At 47.7% G+C, this 10,000-nt stretch overlaps 1 protein-coding gene across 1 annotated transcript in view; it reads right to left on the bottom strand.

Moving 5' to 3' along the window:
• LOC125957705 (bifunctional heparan sulfate N-deacetylase/N-sulfotransferase) overlaps positions 1–10,000 on the bottom strand; it is a 145,077-nt gene that overhangs the window by 82,799 nt on the left and 52,278 nt on the right. Inside the window, exon 3 of the mRNA XM_049690574.1 lies at positions 6,232–6,310. The gene's annotated coding sequence lies outside the window, so the exon portion shown is untranslated. The remainder of the gene's footprint in view (positions 1–6,231; positions 6,311–10,000) is intronic.

The raw sequence follows: 10,000 nt of genomic DNA, 5'->3' as shown, positions 1-10,000 counted from the left end.
TTCGGATAAAGTGCATCAGTGTCGAATATGGGGAATGTGGCGAAAACTTTCGAATTTGTGAGGGGCGTCTCTGTTTGTGAGTTTACAGAAATCCAATGCCAGTTCTTAATCACAAAGTTTTCTCATTACGCCTATTCACCAGGAATTGCTATGAAAAGGCTGCTTGCAAAACAGTCAATTACAAATCAATCTCACTATATGTAGTAAGAATGCGAAGCACGAAAAGAACTCTAAAACGAAAATATTGATAGGTCTCAGATTTGTTTTCAAATTTCCGTCGAATGCTCGTCTAACGTAAACATCAATATCAATATGTTCCTCATCGCAAGTGTCTAATATTCTTTCCTATGAAGCTCGAGCTATCTTCAATAAGCAAAGATAGCATACAGAGTACATTGTGTTCCTTAATAGCTAAACATATTGCAATACTTGACAGAAAGTTGATCTTGAAAGTGTAACATTTCAAACGTAAGGTTCCCAGTGTTTTGCTCGTCATTTTCTAATGGATTATCTCAAATTTCCAACACAAAAACAATACACAGCAATCCAAAATGATGGCAGCCCCATCAGACGTTAACAAACACTTAACTCGTGTTAGGTGTTAGGTGGAGTACAGCGTTAAAGGCAAATTTAATTATGCGTAAAACAGTGTTACGTGAGCAACGAACACTCAAAGACGCGTTCACACGATACACCCTGCAGCGAAGGGAACGGTACCGAAGATAGATTAGCTTCGATAGCTGCACGATCCAATGAAAGGGAATGAAAAATCACTCGTTTACCACTTTCCATTCGAGGGAAAATTCCTCCTTATTTAGGACACGTCGGAAAGGACGTGTCCTCCCTCCTTCGATCCACCGGCTGGCCAACCACAAGAAGCATCGAGACGAACATTTATTTTGTCGTATCCGAAGCGAGAATGGCGCAACGCTGGCGGGAAATAGGAAAACGGAAAGAAAAAGTCAAACTGTCACCACCACGATCAAGCGGACCCTCCTCTAATCCTCATGCCGAATGATGGTTGGTTGCGTGGTTTCGGTATCGGAAACAAATTTCAGTCAATAAAACAAATTTCAGCCATCAACGACCACAGCAGGAGCGCGTGCACGACGAGCGTAGGACTCGCTATACGTTTGTGACCACGACGGTGGACCGCCAACCAGGCAGCACACACCCGGACGTTGAGCTATGGTGTTATCCAAGTAGCCTGTGCAGCCCTCGCAGCACATAAACCACGTGCGATGAATTGTATGTCGGCACAAAGAGAGACAAATAAACATCGGAGCATAAAGTAGCAACATGGGGCAGTGCCCCATCCACCACCCCTTGATTCATCCCTTTTAAAATGGCGACAACGAAACGGAATCGGTCACACCTGGCTACGAGGCCGATGGAGTAAAAGGATTGGATCAGGATACGGTGAGAGAGCGAGAGAGGAAGAGTGAGGTCGAGTCAGCATAATTGATGATTGCTCGGTTGCGTTTCCACTGCCGTTGCCACTCCGGATATGCCGGGTGTGTGGCCCCACGGGGACATTACCGGGGTGTGTTGGTTCTCGCCGCGCACCGAATATCCCGCTGCACCGGCCTCATCATCGGATCGAACGAAAGTTTCGTATAACCGGGAGGAACGGCAGGATTCCGGTATCCAAACTTAAATAACCTCCACCACGACCACAACACACGGTCACAGTCCCCCCGTATTTGTTAAACGAACGGCGAAATTCATCGAATTCGATTTCGATACTGATTCGATTAAACCGTACTGCCGCGCGCAGGGAGCTTTCCATTCACTTTAAGGTGGCCGCCTGGCATGTCGGAAAGGGAACCGAATTCGGTTATATCGTTACAGGTTGTGGGCCGCGACAACAACGTTTATTATCGGTCGAAACCAAATGCAATTAAGTTAATATTCTGTTTTATCGATCGAGTCCTCATTGCTTTTCATACCTTCGGCCTAGAGTTGTTACACGTACCCACCATTTAATAATAACGCATTTACCATTCGAGAGTAACAGAGCAAACCGCATATCGCGGGGGTTCGAGGAGATTAAAAATGAAAACTTTTTATCACGTCCGAAGTCAATAAATCTGCCCAGGAAAGGTCAACCTATCCAACGCAGGCTAAATACTTAGATACCCTCCCATGAACCTGCTGTCAACGAAATGGCGGACCAATGCCCAAACCACACCGAAAGTTCCAAAAACCACACAGCAAATCCGTTCGCAGCTTTCGCAGCAGATCCACCGAAAGCGACAGAGAGACTTTTAACGAGAACACGCGCCCGAGTACGGGCGACGCGAGAACACCGACTGGAGCCCGGCCAAATTGGCAAGCGGCATAAATCTAATCCACCTCCGTCTAACCAAACCAGAAGCCCTTGCTGTCAAACTTTAAAACATCCTCTCTCGCGCGCGCGCTGTTTTTTTCTCGTTGCTTTCGTTGCCGCGTGTTTTGAGCGGCAACTGGGAAGCGGCTACCAGCATCTGCCAGCAGTTGTCCCAACCAAATCGAACCCCGGCATCACGAGCTTCGTTAATAGGCTTAGTTCGCTAAAAGCCGCCATTCGCGCGACTTTACCACAGCCCGGGCCACGGCGGGCTTAATCGAACGCGGTATTGTTGTTACCGGGTTTTTGGTGCCGCCATTCCGATACCACCGAAGAGGAGACGGCGGCGACAGCAGAGGTTGTCCTAGTGATAACGAAACCGTCAAATGTGTTTTCTAAATACGAGCTAGTCCCAGCCGTCTGTCAATCAGCTTTGCGCGAGCTATAAAGCGTTTCTCGGCTTTAATTAGTGCAACGACATGTGACGTCGCGCGAATGCAAAATTCAATCAACCGAGAGCAATGCTGATGCCGCGGAACACCTGGATTCACTCAGAGCGAACGGTTTGAAAAATCGGATAAATGATTTATTGTTGCAGCTACTTTCCCCAATAGCTGGTGGAATGAATATTTTAGGCATTCCGAATATTACAGCTATTCTAAAGCGCGCAATGGACATATGGTTCGATTACAATCGTACTGGGATTATACAGTGATTGACGCAACTATGTGTTCAAAACTATGTGCTGTTGTGGGTTTTCCGTAAGTATGATAGACGTTTTAGTAAATATTAATCGAACAGACAAGACTTAACTGACTAGAAGCAGAATAAATTGATAAATTACCGATTATTTGCATAAACCTGTCTAAACTGTTTCCTTGGTGACGGTTGTGTCATGTGATTGCATCATTTCAATACCTACTGTAACTTTGCAAGTCATCAGGAATTTGCATTACAAAATGCATTAACATGTACTAAAATCTCTTACTAAAAATTCTGTATCATCATCCTTGCTCATCAACATTAATTCGTAGAAATGGTAATGGTCGATGCAAAAGTGTTTGCAATCTAAATCACTGACCTGATGCTGAGCTATCACTAGCAACAATTTTGGAGGTAGTGCAAGTGACGATTCAAAACAGTTTTAATCGAAAGAATTATTAATTTCAATCAAATATCTTCAGAAAAATTAATTTCAATTAAATATTTTCAGAAAAAAAGTTTAAAACTAATGTTTGCTGATATTTTGGATCACAGAATTTCCAAATACATGCGGTTAGATGACTGTGTCGCATTGTAATCTGAGACATTGCAACTTTATAAATAATGCTATTTAAGTTTGCCATCATTGTATTGGATTCTTTTTCAACACCTTTCAACATTCACTGCAATTCATTTGTGGTGTTTACAAAGAAATGAAACGGACACTTATTTGAGTACAACATTGTCGCTTCTTTCCATAATCAAGGATCAGCGACCGCGCGCTGTACGTGAGCAACCCACCGAAGCCATAGCTTAACGGGCCGACCTCCACGAGACAGAACAGGTCGTCCTTGCATACAGAAATTCATCTCAACCGTACGGAATACGGAAAAATGAATTTCCAACGGTATAAAATAGCGAATGGCAGTAAGTATCCGTCACTTCAAAAACTCACCGCATCCCATTGTAGAAAGTGTAATTGTTGGAGAACGAAACAGACAGAGAGAAAGAAACGGACGAAGAGATTACTCGCCATTGCGGAATCGGTTCACTCGTGAGGACCGCTGGAACCATCTATAACCAGCTCCAGAATCCCACTACTTTAGTCGAGGAGGACCGAGGAAAGTGATCTCTATACGGTTCCTTCCACGAACACGACGAACCCACCACACCCGGTACCAGGCACCAGGCGGAATGCCAGTTAGTGACAGAGTGGCAGCATGTCGGTTCAGTTAGCAGGCAGGCAACGAGGGGGGGTGCAGAAGAGACATTATTACCCGCGCAGCATCCTTTTGCCACATCGCGTTGATAGCGGCATTCAGCAGCGCGGTTCTATTTTTCTTCTTCGCCGGAAAAGCGCCCGTGAGAGTGCCCGTGCTGCGTCGTCGTCGTGGTGTCTGTCGCTCCATGATGTATGTTTCTGCTTATGCAAACGCTAGGCCCGATGACAGGTACAGGACAGACACCGCCGTGCCCCATGCTTAGCACGCATCTTTACCAGGACCGGAAGCTCGCGCGGAAAACATTGTGGCAAACGTCAGATAATAAATCAGAACGCCCCGTGCTTCTGTCGTGCTACTTCCGTCGCGGTTCACCCTTTTGCCAGCAGCAGCAGCAAGTAGATGGATTGTCGGTTTTGCTATTACTTTTCGGGGTGTGGTGCTGGAGCCTATGGCCCCAGGTGTCAACGGCATTCTACCGGTCTGGATGCTGGATCATAATTTCTCGTCCTTCCTCCTCCCTTGGGAATTTTCTAATAAGAATGCTACATCCTTCTGCAAACACTTTATCAATAGGAATGAATCAGGATATTCATCTTCCTTCATCCGCTTTAAACCGGAAGAAGAAACAGCAGTTACTGATACTGCGCATAACAGTCCCAAGACAACTGTCGACATGCCGTAACAGTTATCAGTATACCCCGAGTGTTGTGTGACCCCGAGTGTTGTGTGATCTAAACACCACCATCTGCACCAGCTCCTGCCACCAACATAATCACTCGTGTCATCGAGACACCACCCAGCTGAGGGGGGGCAAGAGAAGCCCCATTTGTCGTTTCGTTTGTTTGTTTGCATCTCGCGGTACTGCCAGTCGTCTGACACACTGGCGTTTGGCGTGTGTCACGCACGCTCGAGAAACGTGTCCGCGTTTGTTAAATTAAATTTCTAATTGTCTCAACCAAGGCTGGGGGGTTGGCGGCGGACGGGGGCCTTTAATCGTTGCATCCGACAGATTTTCGCCCAACCTTTTCCCCGAACAACCCCTGTTGCCCTTTGGTTGCTGCCCCTTCCCTTTTCCGGCAACGTCACTCGACGTCGAGCAAGACAGTTTGAAATTGTGCCACAGACATGCGAGCACGCCAACAACCCGACTGGCTGGTTGCAGAGACCAGAGACCTACGAACTCACAGAGCATAACTGACATCCAGCAACCACAACTCCGTCCGGACAGAGCGAGAGAGAACCAAGTGAATGCGAATAGTGGTAACAGTGGCATTCCTCTCGATTTCGTGCACTGGTGAGCCTAGACCCCGGGTCTAGGCCGTTGCATGCGTCTTAATGAAATTCGTTTTGCGCTCGCTTGAACCCATCCGCACCGACAGCCGAATGTCGAGCGGTTGGTTTGGGGTCCGTCGGTGGCTTCCGCCATCTCCGGGCTTTCAATGGGTGGCCGCCACGACCACTGTCGACTGTCGGCCCCGGTTGTTCTACATTCAGTTCTCATTCTGGCTTTACAAGTGAAATAGTTTCCTCATCGGGGGGAAGACTTGCCTCCCTTACATGTATGCATGCATTGTGGCATCAGTGTGCCAGTCGAGCACGCACGTAACACTCCGTCGTCGTCGTCGTGTCGTTGCTGTTGGTGCATGGAACGAGCCATGCGGCTGGCTGCGGTGTAGTCGTTATTAATTCCGCGCATAATTTTCCACATCCGGTGCTCGGGGAGCGGCTTTCGGAAGCTATTCGGTAACGCAGCGAGCCCTCGGTGCTCGTGAGTTTTGAACCAAAACAGAGTGCAGTGCAGGAACAAACAAACATTTATAGGTGAAGGTCGCACGGAGCACCAGAGACAATTTCTTACCCGTTCCCTCTTGAGAGGCGAGGATAATAATGGCAAACTGTGGCTAATGAAAGTTGCACGATTTAATTAGGATCTTCCCGTTGCAATGGAAAGTTGTAGAAATAGTTCAACAACATTACCTGCAATAATAATCCGTTCCGTTTGAAGATGATTCAGTTGACAGCCGCTTATGCGTACTGTTCCATGAAGTGTATTTGCCTAAAAGTATAGAAAAAGCAAAAAGGAAACGAATAAGTAAAGGAACCTTATTTCACTTTAGTATATTAACATTTCAAATATGAGCCTTTCGAGTGAACATAAACTTCCAAACACAACATAAACTTCCGTGATAGCTAGGTACGACAAGACAGGCTGACAGTTGAACACAGTACACTTTGTTTCGTATGTTTCCGAAGGAGACACATGTCCATTATTAAACATATCCAAAAACGGAGAGACGGAACGTAGAGGAAGCCAAGAAGTGTCACCGATGTCAACATATCTGCTAACGAAACGATCCTAGCCCATCTTGGCCCTACCGCTAGCCACAACATGCCGGCCGGCTAGAAGATGCTGATCACACCTGCTCCGAACACCTTAAATTCCAATGCACCCACCAACCGTCCTGTCTCCTGGGCATCCCCCCTCCATCTTCTCACATCAAGTCGAATTGGTTGGCGCAATGAGCGCAACATGGCGAAATGCTGCACGACGCTCTCGACCCTTATTGTGTACCAAAACATAACATAGGCACCTTCCTTTGCCAGCATTTACCATTCTCGCTCGCTGCTGCCGCTGAGAGGTCGTTATTTTTGATAAACATTTATTAAGGTGCAGCAAATAGCTTTTGTCACATTTTGAGCTAGATGCTGCTGCTGTGCCTGCGGGTCGGGATCCTAGTGTTGGTCTTCCGACCTAGCGAATGGCACACAATTCCCGCCAGTGTGCGCCAGCCTTTGGAGACTTCTGCAACTGAAGTGGTGGTGGTTGCGTATGGCACACGGTCGGTGTCTTAGCACTTTCATAAAGTATCGTATGTTATCGGAGGAAGCTTTCAACGCCGTCACCATCCTAGAAAATGCCGGAAACAAAGGAACATTCTTTTGGTGAGAGGGTGAGATCGCAAACCTCGTGGAGGAAAACACTAAAAAGCATCGACATTTCACACCACCGCTTCCTTGGATGGTGACTGTCAGCTTCCGTTCCCCATGGCCAGTGAAGCGTGTCGTTCTGCAGAATCGAACGTACAGCTTCGTTCAGGTGGAGTTCATCCAACCGAACCAGCTTGGAAAGGACGCATTTTGGATTATGAACCAATCGTAATGGTATTGCCCCTTGGTCCTCTAGCATGAAAGGGGATTTCGTTCCTTTGTCCGAGGTCAATAAATTATACTACGAACTTATATGCACATTGGCATCTAAAGTTGCAATACTCGATTCCGCTCTACAGCAAGGAACCAGCAATTACGTTAGTAGGAAGAACCAAATCTACTTCATCTACCAAATATTAAAACAATAAGCATTTTTAATTAATTAGTTTAAAATTGTGTTCTTGCAAACAAAGAATCATCCCACAGTGTTCTAATGAGAGTTGTAGCTCGTACGATAGCATTTGCAGAGAAAACGTACAATTCCAGGCAACCAGAAGGTAACGACGGACCCCTATTTCCCTTGGGTGTGCTGTCTGGTTTTCCCGAAATTTCCCAAAGATATCCGCGCTCGCCAGCTGCAAAAGATCCAAAAACCGAATGCAAGACGATACACCAAACATGACGCGCATCACCGCGATACCCCCGCAATGGCCCATGTCAAAACTCGTTATCCGCAACGGGCAAAAGACAATCAACCAAAATTGTCCACAATTGAAGAAAGCACCGGCGGCATCGTACCGTCACTCGCGCTCCAGAACAACGCTCCGAAAGGTTGATGCTGGGTGTCACCCGAGCGCCGGTTTTGGGCGAAAAACTTTTCCCATTGTTACCAATCGAAGCAGCAGTCGCGAGAAGCAGTGCCAACCGCGATGATGCCACTGCTCAGAGCACAACCAGGCAACCGTTTTGTGATGCGTTCATATGCTGGCAGGCAATACCGCGTCATGGCATGGTGGTGGTTGAAGCTAATCAGAGAACCCGAAATGATCTCTGGCATTGATAACGGTTATCGTTGCGCTCGATGATGGCTGGAGCGCGCGCTTTCATTCTGCTGCGTGACATTCGGGGGTACCGCCGAGGAGACCGAGCCTTGCAACGGCTGCCAGGAATGGGAAACTAATGATTGCCTCAGGTGACGATAAGGGTATTTGTTGGAAAATATCAGAGTTCTACCGCCCTCGCCACCCACCCAATTGTTGGGTGCCATCCAATTGTAGGTTTGACACGAACCGAAACTGAAAACCCAAAATTACGGTTAGTATTGAATGCCTCAACGCACACACACAACAGCATGACGATTCGAGGAAAACTTGATTCCCATTTTGATGCCAAAGTGAGCTGCATCTTCTTTCCGGGACCTTTTGCATCTCCTGACCGAAATCAGAGACACCAAGCGGCTGCTGCTGCTGCAATCGACATCTCCACTGCTGCACACCGCACAGGCTAGGAGCAAAACCTAAATTCGAAACGTCATCGAACCAATCCAATCAAAAGTCGATCGATCGTCGTTTCGAATTCGAAGGTTCCATTTTTTGTCTTCTTCTTCTCATTCGCTCTCCTTTTCTCGATGTTCCATTTTGCGGTTTAACGCTCCTTGATTGATCCACCGACAGCTGGAGCGACGCTTGCTCTCTGTTCCTGTGTTGAGCGAAACCGAAACCAAAACCGTTCGTTTACTCGCTTCAACCACCATCATCGTCGCAGCAACCACGCCACGACGCGGTCCATGGCCGTACCACCGAATAGCAATCAGGTTGCGGTGAAGATGATGTCGAGATTTTTCCGTTTTCCTCCATTGAAGTTCTCCAAAGAAGTCAATTCCCGAGCACTGGCGTCAATCGCACGGTGCGATATCTCTTGCACGCGCGGCGTATCACAATCTTCCGCCTTTTTTATGTGAAATCACGATGGCATCATTTGAATGACGACTACTACACTTGTCTGTCAGGATCCAGCGAGAAAACTTTTCCGTCACGTTAGTGCCAGGGTGCAAAACGGTTCCGGGGTTCCGGAGTTGCATGAAGTAAGGGGAACCAAGAATCATAAAATACGGGAGGTATGAGTTCGATTTAGAGTACCCCCTAAAGCAGCATAAATGGGGCTCTGGCGAGCTAGCTATCGAGAGTTCCTTGATCGCTGTTTGGTGAGATTTTCCCCGAATGTTCCACAATTTTCCAGAGGGGTCTAGAGCATTGGCAGCATGATGCGCTTCTGCCCGATTGATTCGAAGGTGGGTGGTTGGGGCGTGACGTGAGCTTTCCTCTTTCCTCTTTTCGAGAGACAACAGCAGGGAGTGATTTGTGATTTATTACGATGCCCATCGACCACCACAGGACGTCTCTGTCTCTCCGCTCCGCACCGCTCCGGGAGTTTCCTCCATTCACAGGCTGGCCAACACACAATGCAGGCATCAAATCACCATGACCATGGGCCAGTAGTCGATCGTTTGTTTCACCCAAACTCCCGAAACCACAACGCAGACACGCAGACGAGTGTGAGTGCAACCATGGCACCGAGCCGAAACCCGTCTGCACGATGCCGGAACATCCATCAAGCGAGGAGAGCGTTGGTCGAGACAACAGGCAACAGTAACATCAGCTCTAGCTGGCTGGCTACCAGGACTCCCCCACCGGAAGTCCGCCGCCCAAGTGCGGACCTCGAAGCAGAGCGAGATCTCGTCAGCACCGCACACGAAATGGACCTAACAAAGGCCAGTAAATCGGTTGCAAACGACAGTCATTGGATGGTGTGCACCGGC

The sequence above is a fragment of the Anopheles darlingi genome, chromosome 3, assembly GCF_943734745.1.
Source record: "Anopheles darlingi chromosome 3, idAnoDarlMG_H_01, whole genome shotgun sequence".
Taxonomy (NCBI): Eukaryota; Metazoa; Arthropoda; class Insecta; order Diptera; family Culicidae; genus Anopheles; species Anopheles darlingi.
Note: the sequence above shows the minus strand (reverse complement) of the source record. Positions and strands in the feature narration are given on the sequence as shown.